This window comes from Littorina saxatilis, linkage group LG6 (assembly GCF_037325665.1).
Source record: "Littorina saxatilis isolate snail1 linkage group LG6, US_GU_Lsax_2.0, whole genome shotgun sequence".
Taxonomy (NCBI): Eukaryota; Metazoa; Mollusca; class Gastropoda; order Littorinimorpha; family Littorinidae; genus Littorina; species Littorina saxatilis.
In genome coordinates, this window is record NC_090250.1 from 10150839 (window position 1) to 10175707 (window position 24869).

The 24869-nt window shown below is 40.6% G+C and overlaps 2 long non-coding RNA genes across 2 annotated transcripts; both read left to right on the top strand.

Moving 5' to 3' along the window:
* Positions 1 to 24661, top strand: LOC138968445 (uncharacterized). Its single transcript, XR_011456195.1, has 4 exons — positions 1 to 97; positions 17803 to 17878; positions 21676 to 21804; positions 23843 to 24661. It is a non-coding gene; the product is annotated as an uncharacterized lncRNA (long non-coding RNA).
* On the top strand, positions 3496 to 13388 carry LOC138968444 (uncharacterized). The gene is made up of 2 exons (XR_011456194.1): positions 3496 to 5230; positions 11912 to 13388. It is a non-coding gene; the product is annotated as an uncharacterized lncRNA (long non-coding RNA).
* Positions 24662 to 24869: the final 208 nt, after the last annotated feature.

Here is a 24869-nt window from a genome sequence, read left to right on the forward strand (position 1 = left end):
AGTCCCCGTCTATCACAAGAGGAACAGTCAACTACTACTGGTCATATCTTCTCATTGTCTCTGTCTTTTACCTGTTCCTGTCGTCAAAGCCTAACAGGTAAGTGTCCAGATTTTCTATTTGTGTGGATTAAAAAAAAAAAATGTTTTTATTAAAACAATAGAGATAACAGTACATCAAGAACCATTACATTGTGTCGGTATTTATTTGACCTGTTTTAGTCGGGTTTTGTTTATTTGTATAATGCCGAATAAAAAAAATAAAAGAATAACATCCGACGTTGGACACATGAAATGGGAAACAAGTCGCGTAAGGCGAAATTACTACATTTAGTCAAGCTGTGGAACTCACAGAATGAAACTGAACGTAGTCCGCCGCAAGTGCAAAAGGCAGTGAAAGTGGCGAGCCTGTTTGGCGCGGTAGCGATTGCGCCGTGCTTCATAGAACGCTTTACTGTACCTCTCTTCGTTTTAACTTTCTGAGCGTGTTTTTAATCCAAACATATCATATCTATATGTTTTTTGGAATCAGGAACCGACAAGGAATAAGATGAAATAGTTTTTAAAACGATTTCGGAAATTTAATTTTGATCATAATTTTTATATTTTTAATTTTCAGAGCTTGTTTTTAATCCAAATATAACATATGTATATGTTTTTGGAATCAGAAAATGACGAAGAATAAGATGAACTTGTTTTTGGATCGTTTAATAAAAAATAATTTTAATTACAAGTTTCCGATTTTTAATGACCAAACTCACTCATTAGTTTTTAAGCCACCAAGCTGAAATGCAATACCAAACCCCGGGCTTCGTCGAAAATTGCTTTGCCAAAATTTCAATCAATTTGATTGAAAAATGAGGGTGTGACAGTGCCGCCTCAACTTTTACAAAAGGCCGGATATGACGTCATCAAAGGTATTTATCGAAAAAATGAAAAAAACGTCCGGGGATATCATACCCAGGAACTCTCATGTCAAATTTCATAAAGATCGGCCCAGTAGTTTAGTCTGAATCGCTCTACACACACACACAGACAGACAGACACACACACACATACACCACGACCCTCGTCTCGATTCCCCCCTCTATGTTAAAACATTTAGTCAAAACTTGACTAAATGTAAAAAGAAATGCGTGGAATTGAAATATAAGTGGGAGAAAAAAACTGCTTCGGTTATCGCCCGCCGACACATAGCCTCTTGTACTTTCTTTACCACTGTCATTCGTGTCTTTCATCGTGCACGGTATATGTTCTGATTGAACACTAGATTTCCCTTCTTAGAGCTATATGACGTCAGACGCAAACTAACACTCATAAATATGTATACTAGTAGTCAACCCCGGCTCAACACACACACACACCACCACCACCACCCTCGTCTCGATTCTCCGTCTATGTTAAAACATTTACTCAAAGCTTATAAAGGAAAAGTCCAAGGTTTTGAAGTATCTCTAAAAACTTGAATATCGAATGCCAAATGTTACAAACTTGTCAAGAAAATTATTTTAAAAATCGGAAAAAAATGTGTTGTTGCTGTAGTTGAAGATTTACTGTAGCTGGGCTAACCAAGACAAGCCGCCTGGGGTCAAGTAGTGGTCACGTGATTTTGGGTACACTGTGACGTCGGTACACTGTGACGTCACTGTTTGTTTTCTTTGTGCCAGGTTTTTTTTCATACAGAAAAGTTATCACTTGGTAAAGAATGCCTCGTTATTGTGCAGTCGGAAACTGCAAAAACTCTGTAATATCAACAGGTGTGTCATTCCACAAGTTTCCCAGTAAAAACCGAAGTCTGATGTGTAAATGGGAGAGTTTTGTGAAGCAAACACGTGATTATTTCAAAGTGTCAGGCCAACAACGCTCCTTCATCTGCAGTGACCATTTTCTGGACACTGACTTCAACAACTTACAACAGTACAGGTCGGGGTTTCACCCGAAACGATTTTTGTCCCCTTTGGCAGTGCCTTCCGTTCAAAGCAGGTTGAAGGTCAGTGTACTTTGATTCTAAAGTTAATAGCCTAGATGCTTTTATGTTTTGACCATGCATCCACATTAAAAAACACGAATTGGTGCAGATTAGTGTGTCTGGACGTCGAAGCTCCACAGGCAACAGTTTTATAACGGCCTGAGCTGAGCTGTGGAAAATGGGGGCGGGGCACAAACAAGTTTGGGGGTGGGGGGGGGGGTGAGGCTGGAAGGCGTGGCAGACTAAGAGTAAAAGGTTGTCAGTTTTGTGGACAGATTACACAATATATAGGTATGTTACAAAGTGCGCACGCAGCTCAATTTTTGACGTCATTGAAAATGGCCCCCCATTTTCTGATCACTCACACTGGCTCAGTTTTGGGGTCCTCTTTTCTATTCTTTTCCAAATTTACATCACATGGGCACCCTGTCGATGATGTAGAGCACATTCTTGACTTTAAGATTGAGGAAGATGGCGAGTCCAACACTGTCGAGCTCGCCGGCCAGAATATCGGGCGAAGAAGACACACAAGAGGTACTTTTATAAAACAATTTATAGCCTTTGAACTCTTATGAGACCCCTCTGAACAGTTAGTTTGACCATTTTCCTGCTGTTTCCCAAAGTTTCAAGTCGATAAAGCGATGCGAAGTACCTTTTAACGGATGCGCCGCTTTGCGCCCGGATTGTCACCCATGTTGTATTCACATCCAACATGGCGGTCGGTAAAGCTCGTCTGCTCTCAGTTTCACTAAAAAAAAAAAAAAAAAAAAAATTTTTTTTTTAATAGTTGTTTAATAGAGCCCTGAAACTTTCTTTTGATACCAAATTGAACAATATTGATAAACAAATGTGTGAGTTACAGTTAATTTTAGCTGAAAAATGTCAAAAATGGTTTCAATTTATCCTCTTTGCCTCTATTACGAATTTTATTACTTTAAAAATTCATAACTCGGGTTACACTTATCCAATCTCAAAGTTATATATACCATTGGAATGCTGATTTTCTGCTCTTTCAAGTGATATAGATCAAAATGTTAAATGAAGATTTTGAATTTTTTGTAACATACCTACAATATATGTGTGAAGTAATTTAGTAAATCCGATCGCAAACTCCTAATATAAATTCTTGACAATGACAGTGTTTGCTAGAATTACAATATACTGTTTATAACAGATCTAAGCGCTTAGTTTTTGAAAGGTAGAAACATGCTACTATAGACAAGAACAGTATGAATTGTGCATGTGATTTGTCTGCATTGACGGAGACATGCAGAACCAGCTTATTTGTTACAAGTCAAGCATGGATACATACGACTTTCAGCGTGTGTCCCAATTGTCAATGTACTGTATAGATCAGAACAAACATGCTTTCAAATTCACACACACACACACACACACACACACACACACACACACACACACACACACACACACACACACACACACACACACACACACACACACTTTCTATGTTTTCTGAGCATACACGTTTCAAAGGATATCGTGTTCGTTCTGTTTCACAGGGTCACAAACTGATGATCAGGCTCACCAAGTACCTCCGGTTCAGAGGAAAAAGGTTGACTTCTCCCAGCAGACGGATACTAAAGTACCGACAAAAAGAAACCAACAACCGCTAGAAATAGATGAAGACCAGATCGAGGTCATGGAGGAAGAATAAGAATAAGAATAAGAATACTTTATTATCTCATAGAGAATTTCAGGCGTGGTACATAACAATAATACAAACAGGACATTGTTTTTACATAAGACATATAGCACTATATAACAGGGCAGGTTATAAACACACCTCCCATATACCTTTCTGGCCATTGCTTGCATTGTGCTTACGCATTCAGTCATGAACACATCCATGTCTCACTTACACATCGCACACATGGACATTCTTATACGCTCAACTTACCCATTCACACATGGACATTCGACCACGCTCCACTTACACATTCTTATACGCTCCACTTACACATTCACACATGGGCATTCTTATATGCTCCACTTACACATTCCCACATGGACATTCGACTACGCCCACTTACACATTCCCACATGGACATCTTTAAAGCACTGCGCTTACATATTCTCGCAAACCTACGCGTATAACGGACTATGGCTAAACATCATTGCAACAAAAAAAATCATATACAATATATCACAGAAAATATACGGACGTACATAAAACCAATACATACATGTACATTACTACTGATTGCACTGGCAGAAGAGGGGCTGAGTCGGGTATGTGGATGTGTTTACATGTTGCCAAGGGTGATGGATTTGGGGATGAAGCTGTTTTGCAGCCTGAGTGTCCTAGCTTTGTGCGTGCGAAGTCTACGGCCAGAGGGAAGGAGTTCATAGAGGTGGGCAAGGACATGGGACCTATCTGAAGCTATCCGCCTACTCTTTCTCACCACACGCTTTTCATACAGGGACTCCACACTTGCTTGCTGCCTGCCAATCACCTTGCTACTGACATTCACCATTCGCACTAAGACATTCCTGTTCTTCACACTCAGACCTCCATACCAGGACACAAAACCAAAAGTGATGACAGACTCGATGAAAGAGCGGTAGAAAGTTTGAAGGATAGAAGGGTTCACATTCAACTTCCTAAGTTTCTGAAGGCAGTAGATGCGTGACTGACATTTTTTGTGTATGAGGGTGGTGTTTGCATTGAAGGACAGCTTATCATCGATAACTGTGCCAAGATACTTATATTCAGTCACACGCTCAACAGTCACACCATCAATCATCCGGTCAGGGACAGGGGCAGGGTTTCTTCTAAAGTCTATCAGAAGTTCTTTGGTCTTTGTCACATTTAGGTCTAAAAAGTTGTCTTTACACCAGGCGTTGAAACGTTCTACTTCTGCAAAGTAAGTTGCGTCACTATTGGAGAGATCTTCTAGCGCTGTATCATCTGAATATTTGATAAGAAGGGTGGAGTCAGTGCCACTGCAGTCGTTCGTGTAGAGTGTGAACAACACAGGGGAGATAACTGTACCCTGTGGAGAGCCTATGGAGGTGGACCTAAGGGAAGAGAGAGCTGTCTGAAAGCGGACTGACTGGGTTCTGTTAACGAAAAAGTTGATAATCCACAGGATAAGCCTTGGAGTCACGCTGTAGCGGAGAAGTTTCTGGGCCAGTCAGCGAGTCGGATGAGGAGGATGAGGTGGTGGTTGAAGGAGAAGACGAGGACTGGGAGCTTAGCAACCAATCAGAGGACAGCTGTGACACAGTTGTCACTAGAAGGTACACACTTTTGACATAAGCTTCTTCTGTCGCTGTTCCATAGTTGAACATGGGTAACTGCATTATATCCCGTTTCACTATATATCACAAATTCGGCTATATAGCATATCGCATATGTACATTTTCGTTACCCCCCCCCCCCCCCCAAAAAAAAAAAAAAAAAAAAAAAAAAAAAACTGAAGAAGAAGAAGAAGAAGAAGAAGAAGAAGAAGAAGAAGAAGAAGAAGAAGAAGAAGAAACAAGTCGCGTAAGGCGAAAATACAACATTTTGTCAAGCTCAGTCGAACTCACGGAATGAAACTGAACGTATTGCATTTTTTCCGCAAGACCGTACACTCGTAGCATCGTCTGTCCACAGCTCGTGGCAAAGGCAGTGAAATTAACAATCCAGAAAAGCGCGGTAGCGGTTGCACTGAGGAGGATAGCACGCTTTTCTATATCTCTATTCTTGTTAACTTTATGAACGTGTTTTTAATCCAAACATATCATATATATATATGTTTTTGGAATCAGGAACGGACAAGGAATAAGATGAAATTGTTTTTAAATCGATTTCGGAAATTTAATTTTAATCATAATTTTTAATTTTCAGAGCTTGTTTTTAATCCGAATATAACATATTTATATGTTTTTGGAATCAGAAAATGATGAAAAATAAGATAAACGTAATTTTGGATCGTTTTATAAAAAAATAATTTTAATTACAATTTTCAGATTTGTAATGACCAAAGTCATTAATAAATTTTTAAGCCTCCAAGAAAGGCGACTTCAGCTAGCAGAAAAGGCGTTTGCAGGCAACTTACGGTGAGCTAGGGTTTTATTTCCAATTAAGGCTGGAGAACACACCTGAGGCCATATTTCAAAGTGGTTAGGCAGTTTTATATTGATTGATTGATTGATTTTAAAGGTTTGTTTTTATGTTAGTTCAGTGTTTTGTTTATCAGGAAAAAACAAAATGAATAGAGCTTGTCGCGCAAAATTTTGAGATAACGACTGAAGTTTGAGCATAGGTATGAGATTTTTTCACGCAAACCCTACTGAAGAATTTGTGATATTGTATTGTGAATATGTGACCCTCCACCACGGAATGAGTCGCATGTCACCTTTGCATATTTTTACATTTTCTTAAAGAGTTTTTTATGCTCTATCCAGTGATGTAAACCGTTTTAGAAAAGAGCGAAAACTGTTTGAGTTATAAGCCTGTGACTAAGGTGAGCCTCACACTGTTGCCAGACACTCCCCGGGCTTATATTAAGCCTAGCGCAGAACCGCGCACGATGACATGCGACTCATTTCGTTGTGGAGTGTCACATATGTTAACAAAAAAACAATCGGATGATCACAAACTGAAGAAGAGAAATAGGGAAGCAAAATAGAACATCAAACATAGTGATTTTACAGGTGAATTTGGAAAAAAACCCTTGTGTATCCATTTTTGAAACCCATTTTGAAGCATGGAACACAGTCAAACATAAACTATAAGTGTTAAAGTGGTTACAGTGTTCAGAAATAGTGTTAAATAACAAGTTGAGTTATCCCTCTTCACCAATTTTAAAAGAAATACACCTCTTGTCGCGCAAAATTTTGAACTGTGATGCTTTTACTACCCCCACCCCCTACTCATTTTTCAGAAAAGAGTGCATATTATCTTCCAAATAGACAAGCGAGGTAGTCAGATGATCAAAACTTAAGAACATAAATAGGGAAGCAAAATAGAACATGCAACATAGTGATTTAACTGGTGAATTCAGAAAAAAACACTTTTTTACTCATTTTATAAGCTTAATCTAAAGCTTGGAAGACAGAAAAATATAAATTAAAAGTGCTAAAGTGGTTACAGTGTTGAGAAATAATGTTAGATACCAAGTTGAGTTATCCCTCTTCATCACAGTTAAAAGAAACGCACCTCTTGTCAGGCAAAATCTTGAACTGTGATCCTTTTACTACCCCTACCCCCTACCCATTCTTCAGAAAAGAGTGCATATTATCTTCAAAATAGGAAACCAAGGTAGTCAGATGATCAAAAACTTTAGAACAGAAATAGGGAAGCAAAATAGAACAACCATCAGTGATTTAACTGGTGAATTCAGAAAAAAAACACCTTTTTACTCATTTTATAAGCTGAATTTAAAGCTTGGAAGACAGAAAAATATAAATTAAAAGTGCAAAAGTGGTTGCAGTGTTGAGAAATAATGTTAGATACCAAGTTGAGTTATCCCTCTTCATCACAGTTAAAAGAAATGCACCTCTTGTCACGCAAAATCTTGAACTGTGATCCTTTTACTACCCCTACCCCCTACCCATTCTTCAGAAAACAGTGCATATTATCTTCCAAATAGAAAGGCAAGGTAATCAGATGATAAAAAACTTCAGAACAGAAATAGGGAAGCAAAAAAGAACACCCAACAGAGTGATTTAACTGGTGAATTCAGAAAGAAAACCTTTTTTACTCATGTTATAAGCTGAATTTAAAGCTTGGAAGACAGAAAAAAAGAAATTAAAAGTGCTAAAGTGGTTACAGTGTTCAGAAATAGTGTTCGATACCAAGTTGAGTTATCCCTCTTCATCACAGTTAAAAGAAACACACCTCTTGTCACGCAAAATCTTGAACTTTGATGCTTTTACTACCCCCACCCCCTACCCATTTTTCAGAAAAGAGTGCATATTATCTTCCAAATAGGAAAGCAAGGTAGTCAGATGATCAAAAACTTCAGAACAGAAATAGGGAAGCAAAATAGATCATCCAACAGAGTGATTTAACTGGTGAATTCAGAAACAAAACACCTTTTTACTCATTTTATAAGCTGAATTTAAAGCTTGAAAGACAGAAAAATATAAATTAAAAGTGCTAAAGTGGTTACAGTGTTTAGAAATAGTGTTAAATACCAAGTTGAGTTATCCCTCTTTATCACAGTAAAAAGAAACACATCTCTTGTCATGCAAAATCTTGAACTGTGATGCTTTTACTACCCCCACCCCCTACCCATTCTTCAGAAAAGAGTGCATATTATCTTCCAAATAGAAAAGCAAAGTAATCAGATGATCAAAAACTTAAGACGATAAATAGGGAAGCAAAATAGACTATCCAACATAGTGATTTAGTTGTTGACTTCAGAAAAAAACCTTTTTTTCTCTCATTTTTGAAGCTGAATTAGAAGTTTGGAAGACAGAAAAAATAAATTAAAAGTGCTAAAGTGGTTACAGTGTTCAGAAATAGTGTTAGATACCAAGTTGAGTTATCCCTCTTCATCACAGTTTAAAGAAACACACCTCTTGTTGCGCACAATCTTGAACTGTGATCCTTTTACTACCCCCCCCCCCCCCCCTACCCATTTGAACACAAAAGAGTGCATATTCTCTTCCAATTAGAAAAATAAGCAATTTTAAGCAACTGGACATTTCTAAAATACAGTACATCTTTTCTGTCAGTCCAAGGGTTGATTGCTTAGTCCATTAAAAACAAACCGACCAGGATTTAACGCACCTATTTAAAAAAAAGTTAACATGATAATTGATATATCAGACTTTTTTATGCAATTACTACTGAAGATTCCAGACCAGGTAAAACAATCATTTTATATCCTTTGTCACATTTGTGTTTTTTTTTTTAATAAATCTATCTATAGCGAGTCTTGTCTCTTTGTGTCATTTAATTATTATCAAGTATTCTATCCTGGCAAAAAAAATTAAAAAATCCCTACCTACCTACCCTATTTTGTTTAGCCATGTTATTAGAAACAGACAATTTATTTTGGGGGGCCTGAAGATCTTGATACATTTGTTTTAATAGAGAAATAACAAGTACAGCCATTAGCTGTGTCACTCGAATTTCGTTGTCAGGCTGAAACTTAGCTAAGAGTAATACCTAATATACTGGAGCTGTTGCGTTGAAGTCTGCTGTGTGTGTCTGGGTCCAAAACAACTTTCACATTCTCATCTACACACTCACGTCACTCACACAAGTATACAATTCTACCCACACAGGGCCGGACCAAGTTCGTTTGAGGGGGGGGGGTCCAACTGAAGGCAGGGGTCCAGGGGCCGCTGAGGCCCCGGTGGGGTGCAGGGGAAACGCCCCTTTGGGGGGTCTGGGCGGCAAAACCTCCCAGAAGCCGAGGAAATGTTGCATTTGTGAGGTCATTTTTTGGTCTTTCCTTGCAACTGGGAATCACAAATTGATGTTGTTCATAATTTGAAATAGTTTTAGAAGACCAAATAAACTAAGGGAGTTGGGGGAAGAGCTTAAAAAGTCCACATATTTCTTTATTTTTTTCTCTGAGAGGTACATCAGATGGCCAGGGGGTGGTGGGGGGGGGGGTCCGGAACCCAGGACCTTCCCCCCCCCGCCCCCCCAGATCCGGCCCTGCCACAGAGGCGTTCGGGGATGGGGGTCTCGCACTCGGGCGAATCACACCACAAAATACAAAGTATAACGTACACAGATTTTTCTATTGAACCAAAAAGCAAATTAAATCATGAATAAATCAATCAAGCAAAACTTCCACACAATGACACACTCTCGGTTCACACTGCGCTCTGGGCGTGCACACTTGGCAGCACGTATACCGTTCCGACTCCGTTTGTCTTCCTGCAAGTCCAGCACAGGCACACGATTGTCCAAGAATCACAATAATCCTCGTGAATGTCACAGCGGGCATAGTAAGGTTACGTAGAAAAGTCCAAAAGGATGCGTTAATGGTGGTAATCCGGCACACACACAAACACACACACACACACACACACACGCACACACCATAACACACTGACACACTGACACACACACACACACATACACACACTGACACACTGACACACACACACACACACACACTCCGGTTTGGTAAGTTACCTGATAAATAATGTAGCCTGTAGATTTAACGGGGAGACTGATCAAACAGGAAGAGCAATACTTCCACATTTCCGATGTTCAGCGATAAACTTGTTTTCTTCGAGAGTTCGATCTTCGTGCGATTCTGGTGCGTTGTCACCAAGAACGTTAAAAAAAACCCACAGGATATCATCATGATGCCTCTCTACAAAAACCAGGTCTAGAAACTCTTCATCTAAAGTCAGTCAGTATTAACCTCCTCAACACAATCCTCATCTTGTCCCATAGTGATTTCTGCCGCCAAAGAACATGTGGTTCTCAACTCACAAGACCGATGTGTCATTCCCTTGCGAAATTCAGATCTACCCCAACTACGTGCATTGATCTGAGCAATAAAATTTAGATGCGATAATCTGCAAACATCTCTTCAACACAATCTGCATCTTGTCCCATCGTGATTTCTGTCGGCAAAGAACATGTGGTTCTCAACTCACAAGACCGATTTGTCCTCTTCCAGTGTGAAATTCAGATCTGCCCCAAGTGGCAAGTAGCCTACGTGCAATAAAATGTAGAAGCGATAATCTGAAAAAAATCTTTTCGCGTGAACGCTGCCACGCTGTCATCATATCAGTCCGATGTCATTTATCCAGGGCAGGGATGAACACACTTTTTCATCAGCAGTTTGATATGTTTATCCGCAGACTGCTTTCCATTACTTGTCGTCTGTTTTAGATTGACTCGTAGGGTTCTTCAGCCAGGCAAGAAGGTGCTTGTTTACTGACACGTTCTCACGCACGACATGTAGTCGTAAATGCAAATTCTAACGATTGTTGGTTGGCTCACGAAAGTGTAGCCTATGCGATCATAACTTTGTCTGTCTGTGCGTTTGTGCGTGTGTGTGTGTGTGTGTTTGTGTGTGCGTGCGTGTGTGTGTATGTCTGTGGTAGAAACTCTAACATTTGAAGACGTCACATTACATTGACGTCACATTATGACGTAAGAGGGTTAGACGTCACGCGAAGGAAGTACTGAAAGTCTCGGTCATTATTATTTTGAGCGCGCCGAGACTAGTTGGCAGTCGTGTCCTGTAAGTAGGCTACATGCAGACAGACAGATCTAGATCTAGTGTCTCGCTTTCTTGCACAGTTTCACCTATGCTCTTTCTGTGTGTGTGTGTGTGCGTGTGTGTGTGTGTGTGTGTGTGTGTGTGTGTGTGTGTGTGTGTGTGTGTGTGTGTGTGTGTGTGTATGTGTGACGGAGTGATTGAGTTTGTGTTACTGTTGTTTGTCGATTTCTTACGTGAGTCTTGATGGCTTCGCCTCTTGTTTTTTATTGCACTGATAGAAAATGTCGATAGTTGTAAACTTCTGCCATTTCCTAATGTTTATTTCATTATTTTGCATACGGATATGGCTAATAAGTGGATAATCTGTTACGACACGAAACGCGTTCTAAATCCGGGAAGGGAGGCTACTCCAGCGTACTTTCAGGTGTGTTCTCCACAAATAACCTCTGCTTTCAGTTTCAATGATCTCTCCCTTATGAGTATGTTTCTGAGTCATAAATTCACTATCTGATGCAAAAGTTTTGACAGACCTGAGTTTAGTGGAACTCCCACTCTATGTCCTAAAAAAGATATGTACATGTAACAAAATCAAATCTTAGAAATTCGAAGAAATGTAGTGAACGTGAGAATACATTTACAAGGGATGTTCTACTGTAACACAAGAGGGGGAGTATACTTAATGTACCCGCTATACATTCATACCGATATGCGATGCATATCACCACAAGCAGTTATATATTGAGTCAAATTCATCGATTTAATTTGTATTTCTATTTGCGGGGCACAGGCTATGCTGATCGGTTCACGGAGTATCTGATGCGGGAGTCTACTAACAGCCCCAGGAACCTGGAACTAAGTTTGTGGGATCAGGTGGACCATGTACCAGACCACCTGGCATCCCAGTATCATCGTCCCACCATGCAGGAAGCTGTTCAACACAGGGTCACACGATTCCCTCCAACTGGGGGAGTTTGAACCCCACTCTTCCTCCGTCTGGGAAAGTGTCCCTGATCGTTTTCACGGCACAAGCTGGTAGAGGCACCCTGATGCTTTTGCCGAGAAACCCCCAACACCATCGCACCAGCTGCCTGTAGGCGACATATCTGTATTTCCTGCGAAAGCAAGAAAGAAACAAGTGGTGTAAAGCAATCCCAGAATAACATTGAACGCACTGCATTTTTGTCACAAATATACATGTATATATACAGGGTGGGCCATACAAAGTGTCGACATTTAATTTGTTAATATTTTTCCTGTGTGGTGAGTGAGAGAAATCTGTATTGACATTGTGTGACTGTGTCAATAGAATTATAATTTCTAGCGCCTGTATTGCGTCGTAGGCTGTTATCATTGGTATGACGTAGATATGACGTAGGTTTCAGGGTTTCGTCATTTCACAGACAGGGGTGTTAGCTTGTGTCTATCGGTTACGTCTGCGTGTTCGGTTTGAATGAAAACACACAGACTATGCATTTGTTTGAATATTCCTGAATGGGGAATGCTTAGTTTTGTTCTTAATAAGTTAAATTAGTTTAGATCGTATTGATAAAAGAATGTTTGGGGTGGCGACGCATAATCAAGCAGCGTCATATAGGACCTTCTTCCCCCTTCCCCTTTTCCCGACTAAAATGAGTAAAAGTTGTAATGAACTCGGCCAAGGTTGAAACAAACGCGCACTTGTGGCCTGGACTGGCAGAGAAAAAAACATGTCAAGCCTTGCCGGCCTTTGGATGAATTATGCATTTGTGATGCATTTGTGAAGTGAAAAAGTGTGTGTTGGTGTGTACCAATTGGAGTGATGGAGTGTGTGTTGGCTGGATGTCCTGGAACTGAATGCTGTTGTGAACCAGGGAGTGTTTCGTGTACAGAGATGATGTAGACCAGCCGAGCGGACTCTTGGTGGGATAGCGTGTATAGCATAGCGTGTTTTACTACCGTGTATGTTTAGCATAGCGTGTATGTTTAGCATAGCGTGTATGTTTAGCATAGCGTGTTTTATCATAGCGTGTTTACTACCGTGTTTTAGAGCACACACCAGTGACTTTATAGTGTTGTGGCAACAGAACTTTTTTTGTAGTAGAGATTTGCCTCAAGCTACTTCTGAGTTGAGTATGGAGTATGTGTTTCCACCTTTTTCAGACTAAGTGTTGAAAATGTTTATTGAAAAGTAGCATTAGTCTGACGAACCTATTTTTAACTTTTATTTTAAATGCTTGGTGATTGTGTGCGTGAGTGTTATGCAATAAAGAGGACAGAGAACATCATTCAATGTATTCATCAAACTTTTTATTGTTTGTGTACTCTCTCGAGCCCTCTCTGATTCTTGTAATTGCAACACCCGCATGCGCTCCACCACACCTGTAAAGTGATATTTTCTTTTCTGTTTCAGATAGAATTTGAGACAAGCATCTTAGAATTCTTTTAAAGCCTGAATGGATCGCATTCCAGTACAGGAAAGGACCAAAATCGTTGAACTTTACTTTGCTACCAATTCTGTGGTTCTCGCCCAGCGCGCTTTTCGGAGAGAGTTCCCTGGCACACACTGTCCATGTGCGAGAACTGTGAAGCGCCTCGTGGATAAATTCAGGGTTATGTCCTTTATTGTTATCTGCGAGACTACCAGTGTTCCTGAATTTATCCACGTGCTTCTGTGTTCATTTTTACACATACAATTGTGGTTAATGAATTAAGAGCGTCAACGTATCAAAAGTGACCCTAAACCTTGGACTTTTCATAAAGGAAATATTGCAGGCAGGTCCATAAAAGATGTAGGCTACCTATTTCCATTTTGTTCGGACATTTCTGTTTTTCTAGATTTCTATTCAGGTTTTAGGCAGAATGTATAAGAAACATTGATATTTAAGGAAAATGAGTTTGAATAACATTAGATCACTAACCCTCGAGTCAGTCAACCCAAATGGGCGACGATTATTTCGCGACCAGACTAGCGGAATGCACTTGGTGTTCTCGCGGGAGGGACTTAACCTTTGCCGTGCTTCCTGGGTTCACCTGTACCCAGAGACACACTAAAATCATTGTAACTCTGGAACCATTAAAGGTATCGTTTTGAAATTTTAAGTATCTCTCACACACCTAATTTGCTCTCTGTCTGCAAATTTTTAGTGTGTACATGACAAAACATCAGAATTAATTGATTATGATAATTTACATAAACACTACCGATGGCGCGGGTTCACACATACCCATACTTTTAAAGAGTAGTAGTGATTGTAACTATCCCTCTGCCGACGGCGCGGGTTCTGCTACACCCATAATTACCAAAGCGGCGGAACAGTGTCTGTCTGCCTGTTTGTCTCCAAGAGACTGTCTGTCTCTCTGTTTGTCTGTCCGTATCTCTCTGTCTGTATGTCAGTTGCTCTGTCTGTCTGTCTGTCTGTCTATCCGTCTATCCGTCTCTCTGACTGTCTGTCTATCTGACTGTCTGTCTCTGTCTCTCTCTCTCTCTGTCTGTCTCTCTGTCTGTCTCTCTCTCTCTCTTAGTCTCTCTCTCTGTCTCTCTCTCTTAGTCTCTCTCTCTGTCTCTCTTTCTTAGTCTCTCTCTCTCTCTCTTTCTTAGTCTCTCTCTCTCTCTTTCTTAGTCTCTCTCTCTCTTAGTCTCTCTCTCTCTCTTTCTTAGTCTCTCGCTCTCTCTCTTTCTTAGTCTCTCTCTCTTTCTTAGTCTCTCTCTCTCTCTTTCTTAGTCTCTCTCTCTCTCTCTCTTAGTCTCTCTCTCTCTCTTTCTTAGTCTCTCTCTCTCTCTTAGTCTCTCTCTCTTTCTTAGTCTCTCTTTCTCTCTCTCTTTCTTAGTCTCACCTCTCTCTCTCTCTCTTTCTTAGTCTCTCTCTCTCTTTTTTAGTCTCTCTCTCTCTTTCTTAGTCTCTCTCTCTCTTTCTTAGTCTCTCTCTCTCTTTCTTAGTCTCTCTCTCTCTCTAGCTCTTTCTTAGTCTCTCTCTCTCTCTCTTTCTTAGTCTCTCTCTCTTTCTTAGTCTCTCTCTCTCTCTCTTTCTTAGTCTCTCTCTCTCTTTCTTTCTTAGTCTCTCTCTCTCTCTCTTTCTTAGTCTCTCTCTCTCTCTCTCTTTCTTAGTCTCTCTCTCTCTCTTTCTTAGTCTCTCTCTCTTTCTTAGTCTCTCTCTCTCTCTTTCTTAGTCTCTCTCTCTTTCTTAGTCTCTCTCTCTCTCTTTCTTAGTCTCTCTCTCTCTTTCTTAGTCTCTCTCTCTCTCTCTTAGTCTCTCTCTCTTTCTTAGTCTCTCTCTCTCTCTTTTAGTCTCTCTCTCTTTCTTAGTCTCTCTTTCTCTCCCTTAGTCTCTCTCTCTCTCTCTCTCTTTCTTAGTCTCTCTCTTGTTTAGTCTCTCTCTTTCTCTTTCTTAGTCTCTCTCTCTCTCTTTCTTAGTCTCTCTCTCTCTTAGTCTCTCTCTCTCTCTTTCTTAGTCTCTCACTCTCTTTCTCTTAGTCTCTCTCTCTTTCTTAGTCTCTCTTTCTCTCTCTCTCTCTCTCTTTCTTAGTCTCTCTCTCTCTCTTTTTAGTCTCTCTCTCTCTTTCTTAGTCTCTCTCTTTCTTAGTCTCTCTCTCTCTTTCTTAGTCTCTCTCTCTCTTTCTTAGTCTCTCTCTCTCTTTCTTTGTCTCTCTCTCTCTCTTTCTTAGTCTCTCTCTCTTTCTTAGTCTCCCTCTCTCTCTTTCTTAGTCTCTCTCTCTCTCTTTCTTAGTCTCTCTCTCTCTTTCTTAGTCTCTCTCTCTCTCTTTCTTAGTCTCTCTCTCTCTCTTTATTTGTCTCTCTCTCTCTCTTTATTTGTCTCTCTCTCTCTATCTTTCTTAGTCTCTCTCTCTCTCTTTCTTAGTATCTCTCTCTTTCTTAGTCTCTCTCTCTCTTTCTTAGTCTCTCTCTCTCTCTTTCTTAGTCTCTCTCTCTCTTTCTTAGTCTCTCTCTCTTTCTTAGTCTCTCTCTCTCTCTCTCTTTCTTAGTCTCTCTCTCTTTCTTAGTCTCTCTCTCTCTCTTTCTTAGTCTCCCTCTCTCTCTTTCTTAGTCTCTCTCACTCTCTTTCTTAGTCTCTCACTCTTTCTTAGACTCTCTCTCTCTTTCTTAGTCTCTCTCTCTTTCTTAGTCTCTCTCTCTCTTTCTTGGTCTCTCTCTCTCTCTTTCTTAGTCTCTCTCTCTCTCTTTCTTAGTCTCTCTCTCTCTCTCTCTCTCTCTCTTTCTTAGTCTCTCTCAGTCTCTCCCTCCCCCTCTCCCTCCCCCTCTCCCTCCCTTGCAAGAGGTCGGTGAAGGGAGAAACTCGATGCAACCACTGAAGTAGCGCTGTGGGTTTCCCTGAACCCACCCCGTCGTTAGAGAAATAAACGATAAAAACCCTCTTTCAAATGTATGGGTTCAGACAAACCCGCATCGTCGTTAGAGGAATAAACGGTAAAAACCCTCTTTCAAATGTATGGGTTCAGACAAACCCGCATCGTCGGGAGTGTGTAGTCAAAAGCGGCATCCGGCAAAGGTTAAGCAGGGGGCATTTGCCATTCGCGAAACTTGTAAATCCTTTGCACACAAATATACTGAGAGTTTTCCTAACCAGAGAACTGCATGTACATGTACATTTATGCACACAGCCAGCAGTTTTCATGTGAACAGCCTTCTTTTAAATCTATGACAGGAGTTACCTCCCTTCAATGTATTACAAAGTACAGAAATAGTTACCTCCCTTTGCTTCTTCACATTTATGCACACAGCCTTTCACGTCACTCTGAAAGTGTGGCGTGACGTGTTAGTTCTAAAAATTCATCGAGGGTAATTAGCGAGCACAATTTTTATTTCTATAATGACGGTGACTGGCATCATAAGCAGTGGAAAAACAGGTCCCTGCCAGACTTGCTTGACATGACCTCATTTACATTATATACACACGTGTGATTTGAACGATTATTATCTCACGAGTGTCTCTCTCACGTATGTAGGATAATCCTAATTAACTACTCACTCACACAAGAAGCAATTCCTCGCCTTGTCAAAGATTGTGTTCAGAAGAAACACTTACTAGTTGTGAAAACGTCGTATTAATCCAAAGTATACGACCATGCTGGTATGTTATACCGCACTGGACGAACGATGTACGTGTTGTTGTTTTTTCTTGGTTTTTTTTCTTCTCGTTTTTGTTTTACGTTTTGGAAGACGCTTAAGCGTGCCCTTTTAATCAATAAAAAAAATAGCACTACATAACACACTTGGTATCTGTATGTTTAACCGTACATTAATCTGTGGCACAGTAAATTAACATGTACGTGTTTAATGTGTCAGTTTAATGAATGACTGTCTTCACCAGTGTGATTTTAGACAACCTGGTTTTCTTCATAACAGGACAATATGACACAATGTAATGTCATTAATTAATGTGTCCCTCGACAATGACAGATATAATGTCAGGCTTCAAAGCACACTCCTTCCTGTTTGGAAGGCGGCTCCTCCAAACAAGCAAGCGCGTTGAAGATCGACCTTTTAGCCTGATTAAAGCCCCAGTTTGTCTCAAAGGGTTTACAAAACGATTCTTCTAATGAAATAAAACCCAGTTCTCACCTTATAGAACACACTTGCAATAGCATTTAATAGCATTAAATGAAACCGTTCGTGCTTCAGACTTCAAAGAAAACGTTGTTTTACTTACACCAGCTATAAAAAAGGATTGCTTTGACTTTCAGTTGAAGATGATGAAGCTTGTGATGATCGCTGTCCTGGTCCTGTCCTGCCTTTTCGTGCATGTAGCTGCTCAGCCGGGTGAGGCTTGAAACTGTTTATTGATTTGTTCATGTTTTTGTTCATTTTTTTTGTATTGTGTTTTAGATTATTATGTTGTGTTTTTTTTTTAATCTTATGTTATTTCTTCTTCTTCTTCTTCTTCTTCTACTTCTACTTCTTCTTCTTCTTCTTCTTTTTCTTTTTCTTCTTCTTCTTTTTCTTCTTCTTTTTCTTTTTCTTCTTCTTCTTCTTCTTCTTCTTCTTCTTCTTCTTCTTCTTCTTCTTCTTCTTCTTCTTCTTCTTCTTCTTCTTCTGCGTTCATGGGCTGAAACTCCACACATACATTCGTGTTTTTTGCACGATCGATAAAATGGTGTTTCATATCCCACAGGTACTTAAGCCTTTTAAGGACTAGAGAGTATTATACGATACCGGTTATTTTGCTCGGGTGGGTTTTTACGTGTATGGCAGTTTTTACCCCGCCATTTAGGCAGCCATACGCAGCTTTCGGGGGAAGCATGCTGGGAATGTTCGTGTTTCTATAACACGCCGAAGTCTGGCATGGATTACATGGTCTTTTCTGTGCACACTTGGTCTTGTGCTTGCGTGTACACACGAAGGGGATAAGACACTAGCAGGTCTGCTTATTAGTTGACCTTTGAGATCGGAGGCGCGGCCGGGATTCGGACCCACGGCCCTCCGCTTGGGAGGCCAGTGTAACACGAGAAAATTACTCCCACGATATTTTTACTCCGGAGTAAAAATGTCATACGAAAATGTTACTCCCTTTACGAAAAAAGTACTCCCCCATTACACGAGAAAATTACTTAGGGAGTTCTTTTCTCGTACGGAAGTTGTACTCGGAGTAAGAATTTCGTACGAAAATTTTACTCCGGAGTAAATTTTTCGTGGAGTAAACATTTCGTGATACACCGGCGTTTTTTCCACGGGGCCACTGCGTCCGTCTTATTTAGTTTTATGTTATTCTATTTTATTCTATTGGATAACCAGCACTTCCAAACAAACAGTGGCATATTCATCTTTATGCGGATATTCTGTGTCTGCAGACGTAGTAGAATGTTTATACCTTTTTGGGAGACGTCTGTCGAGGATGACCCTTGTAATTTATGTTTAATGCTGCTTAAAAAACATGAAATGTAGGCGACTTTCTTTTTCCGGAGTATTCAGTTCGAAACATGATGCAGCGAAGGTTATGTAAATATGTGCTGTATAGGGTGATAGATAAGACTTTATTCCCCCCTCTGCTTCTTTCTCCCTGTAAACTTGTAGGGCTAGTTATTTTTCGGTAACTTACCCAACAACCAAAATCACTTACCCAACAACGGGCCTGAATCCTCGATAGCTCATGGGTAGAGACTGTACACATTGTGGATCTACTTTTGGCGACTCTAAAGTTCAGAACACTCTAATGTACAAAGTATACATTTCTGGAGCAAACAATACAACCATACCGCATTTAAACCAGCAACTACAGGCTTGAACACATGAATCTCAACATAAAATCCATGAGTTTGGTTGTTTTCTGAATTCAGATCTGCCGTGCACAATCGTTTATCGCTAGCAAGATTACAAGGAAAAGTAACTCTCATACTTTGTCTAGCGACACGAGTAGTTCCCCTTCCAGATTTCGGCTGCATCGACAAGACTGCAATCCGACGGTCAGTTTTCAACACTATTTCATTTTATAAACAGATCACACGCAATCAATTGCAAACATTTAATCAATTTAAAGAACATGCAGCGGTTTCATACACTATTTTGCCCCAGAAAACTGAACTTCATACAGTTTTTAACGTTGGAACACGAGTGTAAAACTTCGTCTGCTAGTCACAGTCGAGGAAAGAACATTTCCTGAGCGATACCAAAACATGAACAGAACACACACTATCTGCCTTTACCGCCACAGCAGAATGACAACATAACTGTTTACTTGATTTTTAGTTCAAAACATGGAAACTGACAAGAAGTGTCAACAGAATTGAATGATTTGCCCGGAACTATACAACCGCGCATTAATCGATCGCCTGCGCAGGTAGACTGGTTGGGTGAATATGATTCGATCAAACTTTCGCACAAAAACTCAGTTGCTGAAGCTCGCATTAATGATCCGCAAACTTCGACCATTATTTTTCATAATCACTGAGACTCGGCATGCAACCTCTACGTAACTGAAAGGAAATCTGAGAATGATTAATAAGCCTTGGTGGGACATTCATCACTTCATCTTATGTCACCAATATGTCTGCACATGTTCTTTCTGTTGATAATATGCGACTGTGCAGGTGTCATGCGTGTGTGTCTGTGTGTTGGGGGGGAGTAGGTAGTGAGGGGTGTGTCTATTTTAGTTAGTCACGTTTACGTCAGTGCGTCTGTGTGTGTGTTGCGTGTGTGAGAGGAGGGGGGTAAGGTGTGTGTCTGTGCGTGTGTCTGCGTGCGTGCGTGTGTGTGTGTATGTGTGTATGTGTGTGTGTGTGCGTGTGCACGGGTGGATCCAGGGGGGTTTCTTGGGTTTCCGGACCCCACCCCCCTCCCCCAAGCCTAAAAACAAAAATGGAGAACAAAAAGTTGTTGTTTTTTAAATAAAGAAACAAATTTGAAAATAAAGAAAACATGATGGCTCAGTTTGCGCAAGACTGTTTCATTTTCCTAGTTTTTATCAAAATTGTCCTTTGTGCCCCCGGGACCCCCTGAAAGCCGGCCTTAGAGTAATTTGGAAACCCCCCCCCCCCTTAAAAATGTTGTGATCCGCCCCCCCCCCCCAGGTGTGTGTGTGTGTGTGTGTGTTTGTGTGTGTGTGTGTGTGTAATGTATGTGTGCACGTGCGTGCGTGTATGTGCGTGTGTGTGTGTATTTGTGTGTGTGTGTGTGTGTGTGTGTGTGTGTGTGTGTGTGTGTGTGTGTGTGTGTGTGTGCAGCAATTGAGATATGTTTAAAAGTTATTTAACCAACCTCACTTTTTTTTGTCTTCGTCTATTTATTTATTTGTTTGTTTATTTACTTTTGTATTTATTTATGTATTTATTTATGATCTATTTATTTATTTATTTATTTATTGTACTTCTCATTTATTTATTTTGTTGATTCATTTACTTATTGAATAATTAATCAATTAATGAATTGATTCATTCATTGATTTTTAGATTCAGAGATTTTTTATGTTATTTATTTCTTTATTCATTTATTTTTATGTATTGATTGAGTTATTGATTGGTTGATCTATTTATCTATACTGGGATGGTGTTTGGGAACTTATTCATGAACTTGATTATTATTGTCCCCGGAAAGGAATTTATTTGTGACTTGTATGAGCGATGGCAAGTGTCTGTCTGTCTGTCTGTCTGTCTGTCTGTCTGTCTGTCTCTGTCTGTCTGTCTGTCTTTCTGTCTCTGTCTCGCTCTCTCTCTCTCTCTCTCTCTCTCTCTCTCTCTCTCTCTCTCTCTCTCTCTCTCTCTCTCTGTGTCGACCCTCACCTCACGTCACCTTACCTTACATTACCTTACCTCACCTCACCTCACATCATTTACCTTACCTTACCTCACCTCACCTCACCTCACCTAATTTTACCTTACCTTACCTCACCTCACCTCACCTTATTTACCTTACCTTACCTAACCTTACCTCACGTCACCTTACCTTACCTTACCTCGCCTCACCTCATTTTACCTTACCTTACCTCATCTCACCTCACCTCACCTCATTTTACCTTACCTTACCTTACCTAACCTCACCTCACGTCACGTCACCTTACCTTACCTCACCTCACCTTTACCTTTACCTTTACCTTACCTCACTCCCTGTCTGCTTTGGGGTTTCAGCACCAAACCACCGGGTAAGGACCTTCTTTGAGGATTTGATGACGGGGAAACCGACCGGACTTCCCTTTTTGCTCAGCCCAAACAGTATGGCTATCTTGAGATCTATCCTCGGACCTGTGTTGTTGGGCGGTATGTTTATACCTTTTTGGGAGACGGCTGTCGAGGATGACCCTTGTAATTTATGTTTAATGCTGCTTAAAAAGCATGAAAATTGTAGGCGACTTTCTTTTTCCGGAGTATTCAGTTCGAAACATGATGCAGCGAAGGTTACATGAAGGTTATGTAAATATGTGCTGTATAGGGCGATAGATAAGACTGTAACTGAAAGGAAATCTGCGAATGAATAATAATCCTTGGTGGGACATTCATCACTTCATCTTATGTCACCAATATGTCTGCACATGTTCTTTCTGTTGATAATATGCGACTGTGCAGGTGTCATGCGTGTGTGTATGTGTGTTGGGGGGGAGTAGGTTGTGAGGGGTGTGTCTATTTTAGTTAGTCACGTTTACGTCAGTGCATCTGTGTGTGTGTTGCGTGTGTGAGAGGAGGGGGGTAAGGTGTGTGTCTGTGCGTGTGTCTGCGTGCGTGCGTGTGTGTGTATGTGTGTGTGTGTGTGTGTGTGCGTGTGCACGGGCGGATCCAGGGGGGGTTTCCTGGGTTTCTAGACCCCACCCCCCTTCCCCAAGCCTAAAAACAAAAATGGAGAACAAAAAGTTGTTTTTTAAATAAAGAAACAAATTTGAAAATAAAGAAAACATGATGGCTCAGTTTGCGCAAGATTGTTTCAATTTTTCTTGCTTTTATCAAAATTGTCCTTTGTGCCCCCGGGCCCCCCTAAAAGCCGGCCTTAGTCTTCTATAATGACGGTTTTGGAAGGTACTTGGGTAATGTGTCGACTGAGGTTGCACTAGATTGCTCAATTTTCCTTGTTTTTATCATTATTTTTCGGAGATGAGGGGGGGGGGGGGGGGGGCTTCGCGTCGTCGATCATTCTGTCCCTAAAAGTAATTTGGAACACCCCCTCCCCCCCTTAAAAATGACTGTTGTGATCCGCCCCCCACTGGTGTGTGTGTGTGTGTGTGTAATGTATGTGTGCACGTGCGTGTATGTGCGTGTGTGTGTGTGTATTTGTGTGTGTGTATTTGTGTGTGTGTGTGTGTGTGTGTATGTGTGTGTGTGTGCGTGTGAGTGTGTGTGTGTGCAGCAATTGAGATATGTTTAAAAGTTACTTAACCGACCTCACTTTTTTTTTGTCTTCGACTATTTATTTATTTGTTTGTTTATTTACTTTTGTATTTATTTATGTATTTATTTATGATCTTTTTATTTATATATTTATTTATTGTACTTATAATTTATTTATTTTGTTGATTCATTTACTTATTGAATAATTAATCAATTAATGAATTGATTGATTTATTGATTTTTAGATTCAGAGATTTTTTATGTTATTTATTTCTTTACTCATTTATTTTTATGTATTGATTGAGTTATTGATTGGTTGATCTATTTATCTATACTGGGATGGTGTTTGGGAACTTATTCATTAACTTGATTATTATTGTCCCCGGAAAGGAATCTATTTGTGACTTGTATGAGCGATGGCAAGTGTCTGTCTGTCTGTCTGTCTGTGTCTGTCTGTCTGTCTTTCTGTCTCTCTCTCTGTCTCTCTCGCTCTCGCTCGCTCTCTCTCTCTCTCTCTCTCTCTCTCTCTCTCTCTCTCTCTCTCTCTCTCTCTCTCTCTCTCTCTCTCTCTCTCTATCTCTCTTTCTGTCGACCCTCACCTAACCTTACCTTACCCCTTACCTTACCTCACCTCACTTTACCTTACCTTACCTAACCTCACCTCACGTCACCTTACCTTACCTTACCTTACCTCACCTCACATCATTTTACCTTACCTTACCTCACCTCACCTCATTTTACCTTACCTTACCTCACCTCACCTCATTTTAACTTACCTTACCTAACCTCACCTCACGTCACCTTACCTTATCTTACCTTACCTCATTTTACCTTACCTTACCTCATCTCACCTCACCTCACCTCATTTTACCTTACCTTACCTAACCTCACCTCACGTCACCTTATCTTACCTCACCTCACCTTTACCTTTACCTTTACCTTTACCTTACCTCACTCCCTGTCTGCTTTGGGGTTTCAGGAAAAAACCACCGGGTAAGGACCTTCTTTGAGGATTTGATGACGGGGAAACCGACCGGACTTCCCTTTTTGTTCGGCCCAAACACTATGGCTGTCATGAGATCTATGGCCGGACCTATGTTGGGCAGAGCTGCGCCATGATGGGGGACCCAGCGGCGACGATGGCGGGCGGGGGCTACGGGACGGTGCCTATTACAGCGGGGCGCAGTCATCTGACGGTTCTCCGACGCTGTGCTTTCACTCTTCGTCACTCCGAGAGTCTCCGGGACTGTCTCGAGTTCTCTTGAGGCTTAGAAGTTTGGAATGATTCGTCGGGGTTGTTGGTGTCTGTCTGCTTGTCTGTCTGTTTTGCGTGCCCCCCCCCCCCCTCCCCCCCTTCCTGTCTCACTGCTTGGTTGCTTCTTTTATGCAAGCTAGCAGCCAGAGTTTTATTTTCATTCTCTGCACACAAAAATTACGAAGTTGTCTTTCCGGATTACACAGTTTTTCTTCATGTATTTATTTATTTATTAAGGAGATTTCTATAGCGCATAACTAAAAGCACTATGCGCTTACTCCCTTGTACTTTCAGTGTCCAACCAAGAAGGGTTTTAAAAATGTCCAAGCAGTGTCCTACGGCCTTCAGCCTTTAGAACTGCCCATCAGCTGTCTGTGTAATACTCGGCCCTACTCTGTTGAAAAAAAGAACAGTAGCAGTAAAAAGGCGTATAACTGACTAACGTCCTTGTCACCTTGAAGACGTTTTATTGCCTCTCGGAGTCGTTTGCACTCGACTGCAAGCTTTAATGTCAAAATACTGGAATAAAATACATAATGCTTAGCAAGTTGTGTACTCACCTGTTATTCGGATTTTTGTGAATGCGCGTGCGTGTTTTCGTCTGTGTTTCTGCAAATTAGGCAAACCGAAGAGAGCGCGAATGAAGAATAATGTACACAACGATGTATTCAGAATGTGAAACAATGATGCTGCATGTTTCAATTGTTACCAACATAACTCCCTTACTTCACATTTTGTTTGTTTGTTTGTT